General features: G+C 56.6%; 1 non-coding gene across 1 annotated transcript; it reads right to left on the bottom strand.

The window, feature by feature from the left end:
* Window positions 1-20,894: 20,894 nt before the first annotated feature.
* Window positions 20,895-20,967, bottom strand: TRNAW-CCA. The gene has a single exon. It is a non-coding gene; the product is annotated as a tRNA-Trp (tRNA).
* Window positions 20,968-21,577: the final 610 nt, after the last annotated feature.

Below are 21,577 nucleotides of genomic sequence, written 5' to 3'. Positions count from 1 at the left end.
CAGACCTGCCCCAGGACCACCAGCTTTTTCCTAATCCTCACAGCGAGAGTGAGGCCGAGGGGCCTGAGGCTGGGCTGTCTGAGCCGTGTCCCCTTGTCGGGGGAGGAGGGTCGCGGAATGGGTGCCAAGCTTGTCCCCCGCCAAGTGCCATCTCTTTTTCTTCCGCAGGGCTCCCTGCTCAGTGCCGACATGGCCGAGAGCTCCCCACTGCCCTCCTCCCCTGCCGCAGCCCTGGCAGCTGAGCCAGGAGTCACGGAGCAGCCCGGGCCCCAGAGCCCCCCTCCCTCCCCTCCAGGCCCGGAGGAGCCCCTGGACGGAGTCGATCCAGACGTCCCTCACCCAGACCTGGCGCCCGTTGCCTTCTTCTGCCTGCGACAGACCACCAGCCCCCGGAACTGGTGCATCAAGATGGTGTGTAACCCATATCCTTTGTACGGCCTGGGTTTGTCTGGGTCCTGCCCCGGGCCCCGCTGCTCCCTCTGGTCAGGAGGCCTGAGGCTGCAGGGCTCTGGTGGTGGTGAGCCAACTCTCGTGCTGGGTCCGGGGACACCTCGCTCAGGCCGTGGAGCTCGGATGCGTGAGGACCTGGCGTCCTGCTGATGTGAATGTTCTGGGCGTTGCTGATGACGGTGGGGGTCAGTGCAGTGTCTCGCTGGCTCAGGAAGCCCTCAGGTGTGAACCTCAGGTCTGCGCCGGGACTGAGGAGGCAGAGTTTAGTCAGACCCTGGCCCGTGACCCAGCTCCCAGTGGCTGAGCCATTTGGTGGGTGGTGACTACAGGGCTTATGAGAGCCTGATGGGGAGCCCAGGGGCCTGGGCCGGAGACAGTTGACCCCAGCACGCAGGGCGAGGCTCCACCCACCTTGCCTCTTACAGTTCTTCCTGCCTCCACCTGCTGCCTCTCATCTGCTCGGGTCACCCCTGCTCAAGACCCTTTCCTGTTTCTATTGCCCTGCAGGAGCAGAGCAAAGTCCTAACCAGCCCCCTAAGCACGGCCTCGCTTACCTCGCTCTGCTTCCCGAGCTCTTCCAGGCCTCAGGGCCTTCTCACATGCTCTTCCTCTCGAAATGCTTTCCTGTCCTCTTCACCTGGCTAGGTCCTTTGTTGCATCCTTCAAATCACAGTTAAGTGCCACCTCCTCAGGGCAGCCCTCTGTGATTCCCCCTTAGCCCCTCCGTTTTATTAGCCCTTCCGTTTTAGCCAGTATGTGATTCTGAATCTAACACTTGCCTCCTCCAGGGTGCTGTCAGGTGACCAGGACACAGACCAAGCCTGTCTTGTTCATTGCGGGACCCCAGCACCCAGCACAGTGCCTGGCGCACCACGGGTGCTCCTGTAGTGTTCGCTGGGGGCGTGTTGGCAGTGTCCTCACTGGGTCTCCAGTCGTGAATGGAGCGGAGGCTTAATCATGGGGCACTCAGGCTGGGCTTTCAGGTCTTGGGGTCGGGGGGGAGGGGGATGTCATTGATCAGGTGCTGAGGGTTCCAGGATTCTTCCTTGGCCAGAAACCTCCCTCCTGCCCCTCGTCCTTGGTAGGGAGCTCAGGGAGGGGACAGTAGTACTCCTCAGTGCGGGCACGGTTGGCACTTTGGGTGTGACAGTGTTTTGTGGTCTGAGCTGTCTTGCACAGTACAGGACACTTGGTGTTCTGTCCTGGTCCCTAAATATTGGTAGGTAGTGGCCCTCAATCATTGTGACAACCAGAAATGACCCTTCGCATTTCCAGATGTTGCAGGATTCTGCTCCCCATCAAGAACCCGAAGGAACATGGGTGGACACGTAGGCATCGGGGTCAGGCCAGCGGGAATGGCTACCAGGACCAGCAGGCCTGGGAGGGGGCAGGGCAGTGTGGGAGGTCTGCCCCAGATAGACTGTCCTGAGCACCAGTGTCCCTGGAGCTGAGGGGCCCTGGCTCAGAGGTAGGCCCTGAGTCACCACCTGACTCACTGGAGAGCCAGGAGGCTGCTGGGACCCTCCACCACCTGGTGAACTGGGGTGGGAAAGGTCCGCTCACCCAAATGTCAGCACCACTCCCTGCCTGCCCGGCCTGGCCCTTGAGCATTGCACTGTCAGCAGGGTTTCAGCAGGGAGGACACTGGGTCTGAAATGTCAAGGGGTCCATGGTGCTCTTTGTTTTTTTTTCCCGTGGTGCTGACTCATGGGTAGGTGGCGTGTGGAAAGCATTGGGAACCAGGGTGAGACAGTCCCATGGGCTGGTTCTGCCTGTTGTTTGCTGTGTGACCATAAGCCAGTTTCTTAGCCTCACTGATCCCCAGTTTCTCCACCTGTCAAACGGCGGTGGTATTTACCCATTTCACAGGATTGCACTGCAGACCAAAGCAGTACGTAATGCGAAAATGGATCTCTGTAAACTCGAAAAACTGCCACACATGTGGTTATCACTCTTATTACCTGTGCCCAAAAGGTGAACAGAGCCCTCACATGCAGCTGAGTAAACACTGCTCGTGGTAGATTCAATAAGACATTGAGCATCAAGTCTTTAGGTAGAACATAATGCCTTCAGAGGACGTTGTTTCCAGGGAAAATCAGATTCTATCTCTGTGATTTAGGTACATTTGTGCCAGTTACGCTGCTAGTACCCATGCCCTCATCCGTGCAGACATTGCTAATCGATAACAGCATCCTCCAGCAGGGCACCCGTGGCAGCATGACCAATTGTTGGAAACCTATTTTCCACCCTAGATTAGACTTTGAGAGCCTTTCTTAGGCGTGTAACTGGCTGCATGTGGGAGAAGGGCCAGTGGGCTGTACTCACTCTAGTTCCCCTTCCCGGAGCTTTAGTTTTCTCATCTCTATAATGGGACGATTAAAGATGATTAGAGATGATTCCTGCAAAGCACCCAGCCGTGTGTCCGGCACAGAGGAGGGCTCAGGAGCGATGATAACAAGAGCTGGTGCTTACTGTGCTGAACGCTTTGCCTGAGGTATCACCTTTTAACCCTTATAACCACCTCAACAGGTAGGTGCTGTCAGAGGCTCAGAGAGGCTGAGTAACTTTATTTATTTATTTATTTAGGGCTGTGTAGGGTCTTCGTTTCTGTGCGAGGGCTTTCTCTAGTTCTGGCAAGCGGGGGCCACTCTTCATCGCGGTCCGCAGGCCTCTCACTATCGCGGCCTCTCTTGTTGCGGAGCACAGTCTCCAGACGCACAGGCTCAGTAATTGTGGCTCACGGGGCTAGTTGCTCCGCGGCATGTGGGATCCTCCCAGACCAGGGCTCGAACCCGCGTCCCCTGCATTAGCAGGAAGATTCTCAACCACTGCGCTACCAGGGAAGCCCGAGGCTGAGTAACTTTTATCCAGGTTGTGCAGCCAGGATGTGGTAAAGCTGCCGTGAAATCCTCAATTTCTCTGAATCCCCAGGCTCAGCTTTTATCCAGGACACGGCTGCCCCCTGCGGAGCCTGGAGACGAGGTTCTCCGCCCTCCACCGGAGCAGGGACGTTTGCTTTGCAGTCCCAGGTGGCCGGGCAAGGGTCTTCCTGGGTTCCAGTGTCTACCTTCGGGAGCCACCTTACTGTGCCCTGCCAGGGGCTGCCCCCTGGAGTAGTTCGCAGCCCCCTGCCTTCCGGCATGCTCCTGGCTGCTGTCTCCCCTGCGCCAGCCAGCGCTGAGTCAGCGCTTCTGCTGAGGCGCGAACCAGCCATGCACGGTGGAAGCCGGCGGGCTGTGAAGGCTGCCTCTCTGCTGGGCATGGGGAGGGCGCCAGCCTGGGCTGGGAGCAAGGAGCCGCCAGCTGCCAGTGACCTTGGATAAGTCGCTTCCCCTCTCTTGCCCTCAGTCTCCCTGTCTGCATGTTGGGGATACTTGGGCAGTGAAGTCAGGAGAGGCTGCCTGGGGTGCCCATTTCCCTGCCGCCTTTGTCAGGAAGCATCGCGGTGGTGTCTGTGGGGGCGGGGCTCCGTGTTCCTGTGGGTGGGCTCAATCGCTCTGTGCTTTCATGGCTGTGATCCTGATTCTCATCTGCCGCTCTGACCCACTTCTGTTTGCTTCTGGTCCCCTGCCGGGGGACCCTCTGCTGCTAGGATGGGGTCTGTGAGTGCTCTTGCTTTGAAGTCCATCTGGCTTGCAGACCTTCTGACCTGGGTCATCACTGGGCAGGAAGAGAGCAGGGCACAGGGTCTCATCATAGCCCTGCGGTGCCAAGCCTTGTGCTGTTCATTGTGAGGGTTCAGTGTGTTGGTTCTGGGGGTGAAAGGGATCTTGTTCATCCATCCTTCACTCACGCATTCATGAGCTCGGTCAACAAGCCTTTACTGAGTGTGTGCTGTGTACCAGGCACGTGCAGAGGACAGCTATGGCCATTTGGGGCAGGAGAGGGTCACTCTGGCTCCCTTGGAGAGACGTCAGCCAGGAGACCATCATTGGAGGGGACCTGTGGGATGGTGACAAGGGATGATGGTGGCCCAGGGTGCTGGTGGGGCCTGGAGAGCGGGATCCGAGTGGAGGTGTGGCTGCTTTGGGGTTGGTGTTGGAAGGAGAGGACTTTTTTTTTTTTTTTGCGGTACGCGGGCCTCTCACTGTTGTGGCCTCTCCTGTTGCGGAGCACAGGCTCCAGACGCGCAGGCTCAGCGGCCATGGCTCACGGGCCCAGCCGCTCCGCGGCACGTGGGATCTTCCCGGACCGGGGCACGAACCCGCGTCCCCTGCATTGGCAGGCGGACTCTCAACCACTGCGCCACCAGGGAAGCCCGGAAGGAGAGGACTTTGAGGTGACCGCCGGGACTGTGGCTTGGTTGAGTGTGAATGATGACCTGCTCCTGGCTCCTTGGCCGAGAGGCCTTTGTCTTTGCTGACCCTCTGTTTGCTCATCTGTGAAATGGGAGCCTCTGTGACACCCCCGCCCCCCCTCCCCCCACCAGTTGGGAATGTCAGGGGGTCCACTGAGAATTCCAGGGCAAGCATTGACCGACCGGGCAAACTGTTAAGTGCAGAGTGACAGCTCTGTGCACACTGGAGCTGATGATGGAGCTTTCAGAGTTAGGGTGGCTTGGGTGCCCTGGCTCAGGACAAGCGTCCTGAAGGCTGGCGGGGGACCTGGGCCCTGCGTCTTTGACGATGGTCTGAGAAGTTTGTGGGCTGGGCTGCCAGGGAGAGCAGTGTTGGTGGGGGTGGGAATGTGCAGACTCCTGCAGGGTGGAGGTGGGGAGAGGGCATGATGGCTGGGGAGTGAGAGGGGGGAAAACCTGCAAAGCCCTAACCATGGGGAGAGAAACGGGCCCGTCACCAGCAGGAAGTCCCCTCTCCCATCGCCCTGCTCCCCTGCCCTGGTCATTTAGTCCATCCCCCTGCCTCTGGCGGGCTACCTCTCAGTCCTGCTGCACCAGATGGGACCTTGGGCCTCCTGATAAGGACCTTTAGGGCCTCTGAGGGCTCTTGACTATCAGGAAGTCCTCCTTAATCTAACCCCCACCCCTCCTGTCCTGAGCCCTTTCCTGGTGTCTGGGCCCTTGGGAAACCTGGCCTTGCGTTCCTCTATCTCTTCCTGCCTAAGCAGGTGGCTCCGGGGATCTCACCCCTCCTGCCCCACTGACAGCTGGCGTCACCCTCCCTTTTCTTCCCTGCTCAGTGGAAAGAACACCCAACCAGGAGCCTAAAGCTCGGCAACCTGGGATGAGAGCCTCTCCCCTGGACCCCCTCTCTCCTCCCCACTCGCCTTCACCGTCGAGGGTCCTGGGGCTCCCAGCATGGAAGCGGTCCGTCAGGTACTGTTTCCTCCCTCCCCGCCTGCCTGCTTCCATTTGTTTGCTTATTCATCCCTCACTCGAAAACCTTCAGCAGCTCCCTGTCACCCCCAGCATAGTTTCACTTAGCTTGGATTCAGGGCCTTCCACGATCCACCTGGTTGGCCTCCAGCTGCCTTTCTGCTATTTCCCTTCACGCACTCTGCCCTGAAGCCCAAACAAGCTGCTGGTGTTTCCTGACACCCCTGCTTCCCTGACTTCGCTTCTGCTGGGTCTGCCCCCACAATGCCCTCTCCCCCATCTCCATGGTGCCAAATCCTGCCAGCCCCACCAGCCCCAGCTTCTTGGCCGCCACCTACAGGAAGTTTTCCTGGATCTCAGCTTTTTCCTCTCTAGGCTCCCTTAGCCTTTTATCAGTCCTTCCCTATCTTAGTTTCCTCCTGCCTCAGGGAATTGTTTGTTGCTGGCCTTGTCTCCTCCTCCAAGCGTGAGGCCCCCGAGGGCTGGACCTGTGGCTCTCACTTTACCCTGTGCCTCCAATGCCCAGGCCTGGCACAGATGGGCTTGCTCATCACTTTCCGGTTTACAAAGTACTTTCCCACTCGCCATGACCTCTCAGATACTCTCAACTCCTCCCATGCAGTGGCAGGGCTGGGAGTGTGCTAACTCCCCATTCTACAGCTGGGGAGACTGAGGCCAAGGAAGGGAGCGTGAACTGCCCGAGGTCACATGTTGAGTAGTCGGCAAAGCCAGGGCAGACCGAAGCCCAGGACTCTCAGGCCAGGGGCTGCTCGCAGCCAGGGAAGGGATTCTTTCGGAGAAGGTGTCCCCTTCTCCTTCAGCCCTGGCCCAAGCGGAATGCCCAGAGAGACGGCAAGTGTTGCTGGAAGAAGCAACACATGTCTGGGAAATTGTCCGTTTCCCTCCATCTGGTGTAGAGAAGGTTGTTTTTCTCAGAACTAAAAGTCAGCATCAAATTATGCCCTGGGGATGTTCACGGTAGTCAGAGTGGATGCTGCAAGCTCATTGGTCAGCAGGGTAGACTGGACGGCCAGTTAGAGGAGCCTGGCTGGGCCAGGGAAAGCCTGACTCACAGGGCAATCTCAGATACTGTCACCTGGAGCTTCATATATAAAGAGAGCTACAGGGGGCTTCCCTGGTGGCGCAGTGGTTAAGAATACGCCTGCCAGGGCAGGGGACATGATCCTGGTCCGGGAAGATCCCATGTGCTGTGGAGCAACTAAGCCCGTGCGCCACAACTACTGAGCCTGTGCTCTAGAGCCCGCGAGCCACAACTACTGAGCCCGCGTGCCACAACTACTGAAGCCCACGAGCCTAGAGTCTGCTCTGCAACAAGAGAAGCCACTGCAATGAGAACCTCACGCACTGCAATGAAGAGTAGCCTCCGCTCACCGCAATTAGAGAAAGCCTGTGAGCAGCAACGAAGACCCAATGCAGCCAAAAAACAAAAAAAACAAAAACAGAGAGCTACAGGTGCAGAAGCTGCCCCTGGCCCAGCCTGGGGGCATTAGTGAAGCCTACCTGGAGGGGGGACATTTGGCCTGGGTCTTGCTGCATGAGTAGGAGTTTTCCAGGAGAACAGTTGAGGGATGGTATTTTAGGCAGAGGGAATAGTGTAGAGAACAGTGAGGAGTTTAGTGTGGTTGTAACAGTGTGAGGCAGGGGCTGGATAGCCGGGTATGAAGTGTCAGGTTAGAGCTTGCTCTCCGTCTTGTGGGCACTGGGGAGCCATTTAAGGGGGTCCAGCAGGGATAGGACATGAGTAATTTCATTTATTAGAATGGTCCCTCCTGGAGCAGAATGGAGGATGCTTGAGGGAGAGAGACTAAGGTCTGCAGACCAAGCAGGAGGCACCTATAATGAAGATTGATTGATTGATTGATTGATTCAGCAAGTGTTTATCGAAGCCCAGCTTCAGTAGTGTTGGACACTGTTCCAGACTTGAGCGGAGGTGCCCCCAGGGCTGTTCAGCCATGTTGGGTGGGACCATGGTGTACCAGGCCTGGAACCCAGCAGTGACCCCTAGGAGTCCCCAGCCTGATGGGAGAGGCAGAGCTGCACCCAAATCATACTCCAGTGAAGAAAAATGGGGTAAAGACCGGGCAGAGGGACCCTGAGGGGCTGAGGGCACCAGGAGGCTGCGGTGGTCAGCCCGTCCTGACCGGGGATGCAGCAGGTGCCGTCAGTGGAGAAAAAGCAGGGCAGGAGAGACTTTGATGGGAAGTGGGCAGAGGGGCGTGGCAGCCCAGTTGTGGAAACAGCCTGGTCAAACGCTCCAAGCCAAGCTGGGGTCGCCAGGGCTGCTGATTATAGCCTGGGGTGTGGGTAGGGAGAAGACAGGAGTGGAAGCTGAGTGTGCAAGGACGCTTCTGGAAGGCTGTGCTGGAGCGGGCGCTGCGTCCCCTAAGGGCCTCCCCTGCGCTGGGTGCAGCTCAGTGCCTTCCTCGAGATTGCCCGTTTGCTAGTCGAGGCCAGCTCGTGCGGGCCACCCAGGCTGGCAGTGGCGGAGGCGGGTTGGGGGGCAGCCTGTGCGCCGGCCCTGTGAAGCCCGAGAGCCCAGACCAGGGGAAGCCTCCTCGTGACTGGTGCACTGCAGGAGGGTTGGAAAGAGGGCCGGCTGATGCAGAGTCAGCCCCCTCCTCGGGCATTTAAAACGTGATTGGATTTTTACTCGTCCGTCCTGCCTGGGCTGCAGCTTCGTGTCAGAAGCCAACTTTGACCTGTCGCCTCCCTCAGATCGCGTCATGGTCCCGTGGGGAGACAACTGGCCCTGTTTGTTTCCCTTGGAGAGAAATCGATATGTCTTTTTAATCAGCCAGAATGTCTTCCTGCTCAGCTCCCCTCCCTCCAGCCCTCCTATAGGGCTGCCTTCCACATTTCCGCCCCCAGCTGCCCTGTGGAGCTGTGCTCTGCTCCCCCCGTCTCCCTCGTCTCCCCCCAAGTTCAAACCCTGACACTGGTGCTTACTGCTGTGTGATGCTGAGCAAACAGCTGGATCTCTCTGGGCGCCAGTTTCCATCTGGCTCATCTAGATGAGAAAGCAGGAGGAGAAGGCTCGGCTGATGGTGAAGTGCTGTGTGAATGTGGAGGCGCTGGGCTTGGGAGAGAGGCCGAGCCCACGTGCAAGCCCCGTGACCTCAGGCCGGCCACTCCTCCTGTCTGCGTCTCAGTTTTCTCATCCCTAAAATTGTTGGTGAGGGAAGGTGGAGCTGTATCAACTGTGATTTTTCAGTCGGGAGTGATTTTGCCCTCGGGCCACATTTGGCAATGTCTGGAGATGCTTTTGGCTGTCACGGCTTGGGGAGGGTGTGCTACTGATTTCCAGTGGATAAAGGTCAAACATCCTACAACGCACAGGACAGCCTCCCGCAGCAAAGAATTATCCAGACCCAAATGTCAATAATGCTGTGGCTCAGAAGCGCTGGCCCAGGTGGTCCCTGAGATCTCTTGAAGCTCCAAGGAAGAACGGAGTTGAGCGTCTTGTGAGGAGGAGGGCTGAGACTGAGGGTGGGAATCCCTCAAAGAGGAGTGGAGGATGGTGCTGGGTCCCAACCGGAAGGGTTTCCTGTGGTCCCGTAGACTCGGGTTTGAGTCCTGGAGCTGCCATTTACTAGAGTCACATTCCCAGTCACCCTCCCATATGCCCACCCATCCATCTGTCCCCCATTCACCCATGCACCCACCCACCCATCTCCCCACCCACCTTTCTTTACTTCATCCATCCATCCATCCACCCATCCATGCATCCATCTTTTCATCTCGACATCCATTTATCTGCCCACCCACCCCCCATCCATCCAACTCTTACATCCGTGCATTCATTCACCCATCTTCCCAACCATCTACTCATTCAATCATCCATTCGTCCAGCTACCCAAACGCCGCACCCCACCCTCCCACCTAGCCATCTGTCAGTCCATTCACCCATCCATCCATTCACTTGTTTGGCAGATGCTGGGTCCCCAGCGCAACCCTGTGTTGAGGGTTGACCCTGACCCTGTCAGGGTCCCTGACCAGGACCAGACAGGACCTGGTCAGCCCAGGGATGGTTGTCAAGGCTCTGGGAGAGGGTGTGGGGTCAGAGGATGGAGAAGGGACATCGGGGACTGGGGAGCCTGAGAAGGGCCAGCATTCAAGGGGTGGAGTCCACGAAGCAGGAAGGGCATCTGCTCAGGGGCTTGTGGTGTCCCCAGCGCCCAGGAGGAGAAAGTTTCTAGAACGAGGGTCTTAAACTAAGGTTTGTGAACTTGGATGGGGACAAGTTGCATGTTTGTTTTCGCTGACTTCTGACTGAAATGGAGCATTTCTATCTATTATGAATGGAGACAACCAAGCACGGTGGGGTTACTGGCAGTTCCTGTGACTGTCACCAGTAGCAGTCACCGATATTTAATGTTTCCGTGCTACATCATGGTCGTTGTAGAGCTCTCGGAATGTCATTGACATTCATCCCTGCTTCCCAGGCAGACGGTATCAGACCCGCCCCAGCTCTGTTTATCCGTTGTTTTGATAACGAAACACACCCCCATCACAAATTTGTTTTTCTAAAAAATATTTTGACAACTATTTTAACAGAGCTGGCTTCCTTCCTTTCTAATACTAAGCATTCTTTTAAGAACAATTTTGCACTTAAAAACATTACTCAAAAAAAAAAAAAAAAACATTACTCTGAGAAAGGGCTCATGAGCTTCCCCAGGGAGAGAGTAGGTCGCTGTGCCCAGGGCTGCAGCCTGGGGGGCGTGGAGGATGGTGTGCACGCGAGTTAGCGCGTGTACGTGCGGGAGGGGCTACGGGGCTCCATGGGAGTGCACACGTGAACGTGTGTACGTGGGTGGTCAGGGGCAGGCAGGGGAGATGTGTGGTGGGGACAGGCCCCCAGGAGGCTGAGGGAGATTGTCATCACCCTCTGTCCAGCCCTCACTTTCTCCGTCTGTGTCTCCACGAAGTGTTTGCTCATGGTTTCTGGAGGGCAGGGACCATGTCTTCTTTATTTGGGGTTCCCGGAGCCACTGTGGGCCAGACAGAGGGGACCCTCAGTGAAGAGGGGCTGAATATATGAATAGTGAGTGATGGATATTAGAAAGGAGAGGAGGGGGAGTTCAGGGTGGGGAGGGAGGTTGCAGATCCCTCTGGTGTAGAAGTCCCTCCTTAGCCTCCTTGATGCCTCCAAGTGACGGGGACCTCACTCCCTCCTGAGGCCGCAGATACCCCTGAGCTGCTGCTCCAGGTGGACCTCTGGGCACAGAGAGGGTCGGATATGCTCTGCCCTTGGAGAGCACAGCCTGGTTGGGGGCGGGAGGCTAGGACAGACCACACCGTCATCAGGGGGACGTCCAAGCTGCCGGGAGGGCCCAGGGGAGGCATCCACACCCACTGCCTAGGACTCCAGGAGCCTCCCCTGCAGTGCACCTTCTTTGTGGATGGGCTCCTGAGGCTGGGGCAGCTCACAGACAGTGGGGCCCTGGACCACCAGGGGCCTTCCCTGCCCTTCTCTTCAGCGATGGCTGAGGTGTGACGTCTGGAGAGGGTACTTGGCTGGAGCTTCTTTCCTGTGGACCATCCATCCCAGGTTTTCTTCCAAGCTGACGGCCCCAGTTCCCTCACCATTGCCTCCCCCACTCCAGCTGTCTGCACTGGGCACGGAGGCCTGCTGGGCATCTGGGAATCAGAGACTTTGGCCAAATTCAATGAGTTGTCAAATTACAGGGACTCTAAGAAGTGGGCTTGGGGGCAGGGACAAGGAAGGGAGAGCTCACTCCTTCTAAGGGATCTCAGCCCACTGAGACTCCATAGCTTATAACCAGAACCAATCAGCCTGGGCAGGGCTGTGTGTCATGTGAGGAGCTCCCTGTTGCTAGAGGCATGTAAGTGGAGAGAGGCCTAGGACCATCTGCCCAGCGGGTCTCTTCACTTTGTGGAACAATTTTCTGCCTCAGCTCAACAACTGTGACACTTTGGGCAAGTCCTGCAGTCTCTGGACCTTCATTTTCATATCTGTTAAGTGGGTGTGTTGATGTCTGCCGTGCCTGTCTCCCAAGGCTGCCGTGGATTTGGACAGAGCAAATCTTTAAACAAAGACGGAATGGAGTGAGGTTCAAATCTGGTTCTGTCCCTTGTTGTGGCCTTGGGCAAGTCTGTGAAACAAGGATGGCACCCTTCTCTTGCCGGGCTGTGGTGAAGGTGCCCTGGGGGTCCATCACAGCTGGTGCCCCAGCGGGTGCTTGTGTTTTTTTAATTGTTGCATTTTATTTTTCCTTATAGCTGTGATTCTTTATCACTTTTTGTTACACTTTTTATTGAGATAAAGTGTGCTTGCAGTAGAGCTCACAAATCTTAATGTCCAGCTCCAGGCATTTTTCCATATACACACACTCCTGGGACCGCACTCAGGCCAAGAAGAACATCTCCAGCCCCGCAAGCTCCCTCACCCCCACCTGCGATGGACTCTCCCCCAGAGTTACCGCCGTACTGACCTCCTTCCCTATCGGTTTGCTTTGCCTGGGTTTTCACTTCGTGTAATTGGATTCAGACACTCTCTGCTCTTCGGCATCTGGCTCCCGTTGCCAGCGTTACGCCTGGCGGCTCCGTCCATGCTGCTGCGGCAGTGTGCTCTTTTTCATCACTGGGTAGTATTCCACCAAAAGGACGTACCACAGGGTTTCTCAGCCTCGGCACAGTTGACATTTTGGGCTGGATAATTCTTTGCAGTGGGGCTGCCCTGTGCATTGTAGGGTTTTGAGCAGCGTTCCTGGAATCCACCCACCGGGTGCCAAGAGCATCCTTCAAACCCCAGTTGTGACAACCAAAAATGTCTCCAGACATGGCCACATGTCCACTGGGGGCCAAAATCATCCCCAGTTGAAATCTCCTGCCCGACTCATTCTCCTGTTGACGGACACTTGGGTTGTTCCCAGGTTGGGGCTGTTAAGAATCACACGTGCCTTTTTGTGGACTTATTTGGGCATTTCTCTGGGGTATGGACCGAGCAGTGGCACAGCTGGATACTAGCATAGGCTTATGTTTAGTTTGGTTTTTTTTTGCGGTACGCGGGCCTCTCACTGTTGTGGCCTCTCCCGTTGCGGAGCACAGGCTCCTGACGCGCAGGCTCAGCGGCCATGGCTCACGGGCCCAGCCGCTCTGCAGCATGTGGGGTCTTCCCGGACCGGGGCACGAACCCGTGTCCCCTGCATCGGCAGGTGGACTCTCAACCACTGCGCCACCAGGGAAGCCCCCAATGTTTAGTTTTAATAAATGCTGCCAAGCAGCTTTCCAGAGTGGTTGCTGCTCATAAAGACCAGTCGAATGAATGAATGAATGAGTGAATGGATATCCTCTTTAAATCTCAGGACCTGGAGCATAGTTGACATTCAAAATGGTAACCACTTTTACGACGTGGCCTCACACCACGGCCGGTCCTGGAACGTGGAAGCACTCTGGACATCTCCCGGGCAGGAGTGAGCCTGGTTCATCTCAGTACAGTGATGCACAGGCCAGGTATACAGCAGGTGCTCCGTGGATGCTTGTGAACCTGGCCTCGGAGGATCAAAGAGCTGGCCCAGGAACAGGGATCTGGAGCCTCAGGCCCTGGTCTATGAAGGGCCGAGGCCTGCGTGCCCATCCCTGGACTCCCTGGGGATGTATATGGGAGGGATCCTGTATAAGGGCTGGCCCACTTTCCCTGCCTCCCTGGTCCAGGAGGATGCAGTTCCCGGCCCCCTTCCTCCACTTGATTTATTTAGACAACTGAGGTGCACCCTGGGAAATGGATCTGATTTCAGATTTGACAAAAATTAAAACAAACTTGGCTGCCCCAGACAAACCCAGCACTCCCACCCCCCACCCACCTTCCCAGAGCCCCCCAAATTACGGAAACCATGACTGTCAGCTGGGCCTACAGGATGGAGGGTGGTGGTTGCCATGGTAACTGTGCAGACCTTGGCTCTGGCTCCTGGAGAGGGAGGCTGCCCTGAGGGGCCTGCTGGGGCTTTGGACACTGCCCAGCTGGTCGTTCTTCTCTTTGGGAAGTGGCAGGTTTGAGGGGGCCCCCGGCATTGTGGCTTCCCTGGTGACCCTGTCCTCCCAGATCGCACCCCGGCCTTCTTAAGACAGCAGCCAGGCATGGGGTGGAGATGGTACTGATCTAGCTCGGCTCTTACTGGGGGCCTTGAGGCCAGCACCCTCTCCTCACTGGCTTCCCCTCCTGCCATCTCCTGCGCACAGGTCCTTCCTTCCCAGCCATGGCGGGGTGGACTGTCCCCCTTCCTGACCCCGCACTGCTGACCCAGGCCCAGTCGGGAGGAGCCAGTGTGGGCGAGAAGGGAAAAGCAAATACTCCACAGAGCACATGCCGGTCCAGGCCCTGTGCTCGGGGCCAGAGAGCATGTGGCCGAGAATAGGGGGTTTGGAGCCAACAGAGGCAGGTTCAAATCCTGCCCTTGCCACGTACCAGCCATGTGACCCTGGGTGGCTGTGGCTGGAGCCCTGGAGCCAGCACTGGTGCCTCAGTCTCCTTATCTGTAAAATGGGGGTAACAATAGTACCTGCCAGCTGGGGGGAGTTGGCTGAAGTTGCAGGGCGACTCTCCACGTTGCCAGGCCTGAACTGATTGATTGTATTTAAAGGCTGTGCGCGAACATTCAGCACTTGGAAGACAGCCGTTGTCTAAAGGGTTTGGGATGGGATCTCTTATTCTTACTCAAGGTCATGTTAAGTAAACCGCAGATAACAGCAGCCTGGGATTTTCAGTCCTTTGCTGGTGAGGTGGCTTTTTAAATTTTCCCCCCAAAGCCAAAGAATGGGAAACTCTGGATCCTGTTATAGAAGAGGTTGACAAGGACCGGGGCTTCCCCTGTTGCACACAGATGACAAGCCCCGGTCCTCAGTCCATGGCTACATGGGCTCTGTGTTCTGGGGCCCTGGGAAGAGGGCCTGGACTGGCATGTAAGGTTTAAGTGAGATAATACATGCTGTTTGATTAGAAAGCTCCTTGGCAGACAAACACTCAAGAACACTTGAGATGTGTTTGCCATCGTTACCACGATCGCTGTTGTTAACCTGGTGCTGGGCACACAGCAGGCGCTCAGTAGGTGCGCATTAAGTCACTGCTGGGCTCTGAGGCCCCAGTTCTGAGGGCCATAGGAGGCACTGAGAGCAGAGCAGGGGGTGCGGGGAGATGGGCCTGGTCCTATCTGGCAGGATGGGGCTGGCAGGAGGTGGGGCTGAGATGGGGGCAGGGGTGGAGCTGGGAGGGGAGTGGGGACCTGTGCCTAGTGGCTGCTACACACGCAGATTTTTTGGTAGGGTTTGGAATCCAGCCGTGACTCACGGACCCCTGTGGGCGGGGAGTCTCTTGTCAGAGGGTCACTTCTGATCCAGGCTCGCCGTGTTGCTGGATGCTCTCTGCCCCTCTGTGTCCCCTCCGTGCAGTGGAAGATGGGATCAGGGGCTCTCTGCGGACCTGGATGGGGTTGTTCTGTGACAAACGTCACCCAGAGAGGGATGCAAGTCTGGGTGACGAAGTGGGGAAGGGGGCAGGGTCCTAACTGCAGAGCCTCAGGTGCCAGACAGGGGCCCTGAGCCTCGCTGTGGGAGGTAACGCAGGGCCGTTGACAAGCCACTGCCCTCGTGGAGCTGGCACTCAGGCCCCCTGCCTGCCCTGTTCCCCGGAAATCCCTTACCACCCTCTCTGGGCCTCTGTCCTCCCTCACATTGTCCCAGAGCCCCGGAGCTTTGCCTGATGGCTTTTGGAGCTCCTCGGTGCTTGTGACTAATGATGGCAACATTGGGCGTTGGGCCAGGCCACCAAGTTGCTCAGCCCGCGACCTTTACTCCCTCTGACGTTCTCCGATCCAGCACCATGCGGTCTGGTTTAACTTCAAGGAGGGCCGGTGCCTTTGATCCCCAAGCCAGTGGGGAGCGTGTCAGGAACCACGGGCAGCGATGCCAGCTCTGGCCTGACTTCTGAGCCTCATGGGCTCCTGGAAAGGGCCCAGGCTGTGCCATCTGGGATTTCCCCCAGCGCCTCGGGGCAGGGCTGAGACTGTCCATCTCTGAGTGTCTGAAGCTGAGCGACCTAGAGGTGAAAGCCGTTCCATCTGCCCCTTCGAGGGATGAGCCACAGAGGCACCCCCGTGGCGGCGGCTCCCGCACCACTAAGTCAGACCGTTTGGGCCACTTACTGACTGTGTGACCTTGGACAGGTCACTCCAGCTCTCCAGACCGTTTCTCCACCTGCCCCCAGTGGGCTGTGATGAGCGTTGGGGCCGTGCCCCTAGGGGCCTGGCATGCAGTCGTCGTGATTACTGCCAAGTTCATTACTGTGATACGAGCTAGACCAGGTGGGTGTGAGCACTTCCGGAGAGGGTGCTGAGCCACCGCTATGTGCGTGGGGAAAGGTGCTTCAAGGGAAGCTTCAAGAAGAGGTGACAAGTGACCTGGGCTGTCACCTGAAGGATGAGTAGGAGTTTGCCTAGTAAAGATGGTAGAAGAAAATACATGCAAAGCGTATGCTTGGGGACAGCAGGAAGTTCAATGCATGCAAAGGCTGGTGGGAGGTAAGGCCAGAAGAGTTCAGTGAGGTCAGAAAGTAGGAGGCCTTGAGTGTCAGACCAGGGAAGGTGATGGAGAGCCATGGAAGTTTTCTGAACAGGGGAGAGGTAGCATCAGAGTTGTGCTTCAGCCACATTAATCTGGCAGAGATGAAATAGCTTGGGGGCAAGAAAAGCAGGCTCTGGTTTTGCATCCCAGCTCTGCCTTTTCCCAGCCGGGGTCCTTGGGCAAATTGTGTTCCCTTTTGTGGCTCAGTTTCCTCACTTGTAAATGGGGCTTATAACAGTGCTGGAGGATTAAATGAGGTGACACTTGCAAAGAGCTCGGATAGTGTTGGCCACACAGCAAGTGCCTGGGGATTGTGTGCAGGGCAGATTGGAGGGGCAGAGACCAGAGCTGGAAGCTATCGGGGACACTGTGCAGGGTCCAGGTGAGAGACGCTGAGGATGGGCTGAGGCCTCAGAGAGGGGTGGTGAAGACACAGGCAGAGATGGGCCCTCCGTTACAGAGGAGAGCAGGCCTGGTGTGAATCTCAGCACCGGTGCTTTCCAGCTGTGTGACCTAGGAGAGGCCCCTTGTTTCTCTAAGTCTCAGTTTTCCTCATCTGTAAAATGGGCCTGCTGACCTCCACTGCTCAGGGCCTTGGTGAGGAAGAAGTGGGAGTGCCAGGAAGACACCTGCCAAGTGCACTTTGAACATGAAACTGGTGGGAAGGGCAGAGGGAGCAGAAGAGGTGGCTGGAAGGAGAGCGAGCACAACAGGCAGGGGGGAAAGGCAAGGGGGTGGGGGACGTTCGCTGGTAATTAGAACTTTTGAACTTCAAAAAACTTAATTAATGATGAAGCTGCTGCTGGAGCGATGCTCAGGCTAGAAGGGGGCCTGGCAGCGACTGAAGTTAATTACAGGCTGTAGCAGGAGAGTGACAGAGGTTTGGGGGGGCAGGAAGGAGCAGGGCTGGGGCAAGGATGGTCTGAGGGGAAGGAGGGAGGGAAGGCAGCATCCCAAGGTGAGCAAGGGCCGGGGATGGGCGGGAGTTCGTTGCCAAGGAAACCAGGTCAGTCTTCCATCAGGCAAGAGGTACTCCCCGCCCCCTGCACTGGATGGGGTCTGGCTAAGGGTCTGGCCTCCATAGCTACATCTGAGCTCAGGGCAAGGGCTTTGAAATTGAGGGTCCAGGGCTTTCATATGAGGACTCTCAAGAATCTTGGGTGTCAGAGTGGGCAGTGCCTAGAGAGATTGACTTAATCACAACAGACATTTACTGAACTCCTCCTAGATGCCTGTCCCTGTCAGGGCTGTGAATGTAACCCCCCGTCCCCCTGGAATGTCGGTTCTAGTAGTCGATAAAGACCATGAGCATGTCAGCAAGATAACTTATGAATGACCCAGGCCCTCAGGTCCCTTCGAGCTCTGGCCCCCCCGGTTCTAGGACTCTAGGTGGATTGGGAGGGGTGGGGCTGAACATCAGTGGGCTGTGTTCTAAGACCGGGCAGGAGCCAGTCAGGAAGGAGGAGGGTGTTAATGAGGAGAGCAGCCTGGCCTGGGGAGCCCACTCATCTGGGTCCAAGCACGTGCCCCTGAGGCCCTGCCAAAGGCTGGTGGCTGCAGGAGACCTTCTGCCCGGACAGGCCGGAGGCGGCTGAGCCCCACCCCGCCTGGTGCAGGGACTGGGGAGGGCCTAGGCACAGACGTGCCTGAGTCTGGTCATGAGTTGTAACGCAGCCACAGGAGAGGAGAGAAGGACAGGGTGTCCAGCCAATCTCGGCCACACTGGGCGGGCCCTCTGCAGGCTTCAGCTCCAGGGGTCGGGCAGAGATGGCGGGGCCGTGGGTTGTGGAGATGAAGGATGGTCAGAGAAGGGAGGCAAAGACAGTCAGAGGGAGGTGGTCAGAGACAGAGTGGCTGGGGTAGTCCGGAGATGGCTCGCCAGCTGGGCCTCTGGGGACCTCTCCCTTTCTGGGTCTGAGGGGAACTCTCAGGCTGGGGCAGGGCGGTGGGGGCGTCCCGGCAGGCGGTTGCTTGGTGGGGTTTGGGTTCCCTGGTGGATTTGGCACATGTGGCCCTGTCTGTTGTGAGAGGGGTAGGCTGGCTCCAAGGCCTCCAAGGTCTTTGAAAATGTGGGCATTGACCCATCAGGGGAGGCACCTGTAGGGAAATGGGGTGGCCCTGTGTTTGTGGTGGGTGGTGCACCACGGTCCCCCAGCTGTTTTGTCCTTGACTTGGTGCGCACGTGGTTTGAATGTATCAGCATGCTGGTGATCCTGCTGAACTGCGTGACACTTGGCATGTACCAGCCGTGCGACGACATGGACTGCCTGTCAGAACGCTGCAAGATCCTACAGGTGAGGCCGGCTGCCATGCCCCGCCCCTCCTGCCATGCCCCGCCCCTCCTGCCACGCCCCACCCATTCTCGCCATGCCCCGCCCATTCTCGCCATGCCCCGCCCATTCTTGCCATGCCCCGCCCATTCTTGCCATGCCCCGCCCCACCCTGCCCAGCCACATCTTCACCACGTGGCCTGCCCTCTCTCTTGTCCTCTTCTTCCTCACTCCCAGCTGGTCTTACCCGTTTCCCTTCCATCCTCTCTATCTCGAGGTCTCTGCCCTAGTCCACGCGCCCTTTATCTCCCACCATCAGCTTCCTCCTGTTCTCCCCACCCCTACCCCCCATCCAGTAAAGCACAAGTGACTGGACTCTCCTTGCAGAAAGCCTGCCCTTTGCTCCCAGTGCTCATGGAATAAAGGCCAAGCTTCATAACTCTGTCTATGCCTTTAGGAGTGGCCTCCTGGACCTCTCCTGTTCTCATCTCACCGAGGTTCCAGATGAAGGCCTGACGTTTGGTCCCTGTGGCACACGTACACCCATAGTTCCAGGTGGAAGCCTGACGTTTGGTCCCTGTGGCACATGTATACCCATAGTGCGGGGTGTTAGGTTTATACCCATTTTACAGATGTGTAAACATCCAATTCTGTCTCCCTGAGAAAGTCAGATTCCTCCTGCGAGGAATTGCCCTCTGCTTTCTGTGTTCCCACAGGACTCAGTGGTTCCCAAGCAGCCCAAAGCCTCAGGTTCCCTTGGGGCACTAGTCAAAGATCCAGACCCCTGACCCATCCCAAACCTGCAGAATTAGAATTTCCGTGGTGGGTCTGGGGTCCAAGTGGGTAACATGCTCCTCAGCGAGCCCCAGGGCCCTGGGTAGAGTGAGAACCAGTTAGCCTCAGTGGATACTAGGCTGGCTTCCCTACCAGGTGGTGAGTTTGCCGAGCACTCACCTCTGTGTCCCCAGCACCCAGCCTGTGTGCTGCCCACAGAAGGTGCTCAGCACCCATTTGTTGAATTGACTGTAGCCCTCATTGATCTTGGGAAGAGGAATTCCACCCAGGCCCCGTCCTCAGGAAATACACACTCACCTGAGCCCATGACTAGGGACATATTGGGGGCCTCCTTTCTGAGCGGAAGAAGGCAGCACCGAGAACTGTGCCCACTGGGGTGTCAGGCCTGTTTTGAGAAAGCTCCTTCCATGTAGGTTTTGGAGTCAAATAGACCTGAGTGTCATTTCTGGCCTGCCATTCACTGCTGTGTGACCTGTGGCAAGTCGCTTAAACAATCTGGCCTCCAGTTTCCTCATCTGTAAAATGGGAGCATTCATGGGGTCATTGTGAGAATTGAAGAGGTCAAGTGTCTAGCCCAGGGCATGGCGATTATCAGGGAGACCCCCTTTGCCCCACTCCCATCTGGGTCCCTTGTCATTACGCTTGTGTTTAGGGAACAAATAGAGTGGGCTGGATGACCCTGGGCAAGCTCATTCCCCATTCTGGGCCTCAGTCTCCTCGTCTGTGAAATGACTCCATTGGACGAGGATCTCTGAGGTTCTCTCCCTGCCTAGGAGAAGAAGTTTCCAGGTCTTTCCCTGGCCCCTCGTGTCCGTGCCCATGTTCCCACCTCGCAGCATGGCTCTGACCCTGGGTCCTGCTCCAGAGCCTCATGCTGTCCCTTGCTTCTTCCCTTCCTCCTGCCCCTGCAGGTCTTTGATGACTTCATCTTTGTCTTCTTTGCCATGGAAATGGTGCTCAAGATGGTGGCCCTGGGCATTTTTGGCAAGAAGTGCTACCTTGGGGACACATGGAACCGACTGGATTTCTTCATTGTCATGGCAGGGTAGGTCCTAGCCTCTGGTACATGCCAGACATAATTTGAATAATCCCTGGGGCTTCTTGGTAATATTGATGAAGCTGTGTGGTATTGTCTGGGTCCTTCCTGGACGCCTGCAAAGAAAGGAATTATGTCCCTTCCCTGAATGGCCTGGACAGACAGACATTCATACCTCCCCACTCGGGTAAATCATGCGTCTTCCTGCACTGTCAGCTGATACTGGGTCTGTTTTATACTAACTATGACCTTGAGAAAGCCACTTAACCTCTCTAAGCCTCAGTTTTCTCATCTGTGAAATGGAGATAATATAATGAATAGTAGCTGCATCAAAGTGAACACCCAATAAATGTTAGCTATTATTATTTAAAATATTTATTTGTTTATTTGGCTGTGCACACGGGAGCTCCGTTGCCGCGTGCAGGATCTTTAGTTGCGGCATGCGGGATCTTTAGTTGTGGCATGCGGGATCTAGTTCCCTGACCAGGGATCGAACCTGGGACCCCTGCACTGGGAGCATGGAGTCTTAACCACTGGACCACCAGGGAAATCCCAGCTTTAATTATTATTTTTATATCAATCTAGATCACTCGGCAAGTCAGAGATCCAGCACAGACTCAAGTACTGTCTGACTCCAAACTGTGGTTATTTCTGCCAAGACTTAAGCTACAGTCAGAGAGAGGCCAGGTGACAACTCAGCTTGTTTGGAGCACTTTGGACTCTGCTCTGTGCCTTGTCCTTGCTTTCCTGGGTCAAACCAGGCTGGTGGCCCATTCACACATTCATCCAACAGCCAGGGGTTGACTGAGCTCCTACTAAGTGTCAGCGCTGTCCTTGATGTGGGGTATGGAGGATGGCAAACCCAGACATAGGCCTTGTCCTTCCCAACTACCGTCTGGAAAGAGGCATCCAGCAGCCACATGGGTGAACGTGCCACACGCTGAGACCAGAGCTCTGGGAAAATGTTATGATTTTCTGAGAGCATTTCTGGGCCAGGCTGCAGGCTCGGGAGCTTGAGGACTTGCCTGAGGAGGTGACACACACATAAGAGCTGAAGGATGAGCAGGTGTTAACCATGCCCGGTAATGGTCAATATGGCAGAGGTGAGAAGGGGGGAGGCAAAAAGGCTGGAGGCCCACGAGTGTGTGTGTGAATGTA

The sequence above is a fragment of the Phocoena sinus genome, chromosome 10 (genome assembly GCF_008692025.1).
Source record: "Phocoena sinus isolate mPhoSin1 chromosome 10, mPhoSin1.pri, whole genome shotgun sequence".
NCBI lineage: Eukaryota > Metazoa > Chordata > Mammalia > Artiodactyla > Phocoenidae > Phocoena > Phocoena sinus.
Note: the sequence above shows the minus strand (reverse complement) of the source record. Positions and strands in the feature narration are given on the sequence as shown.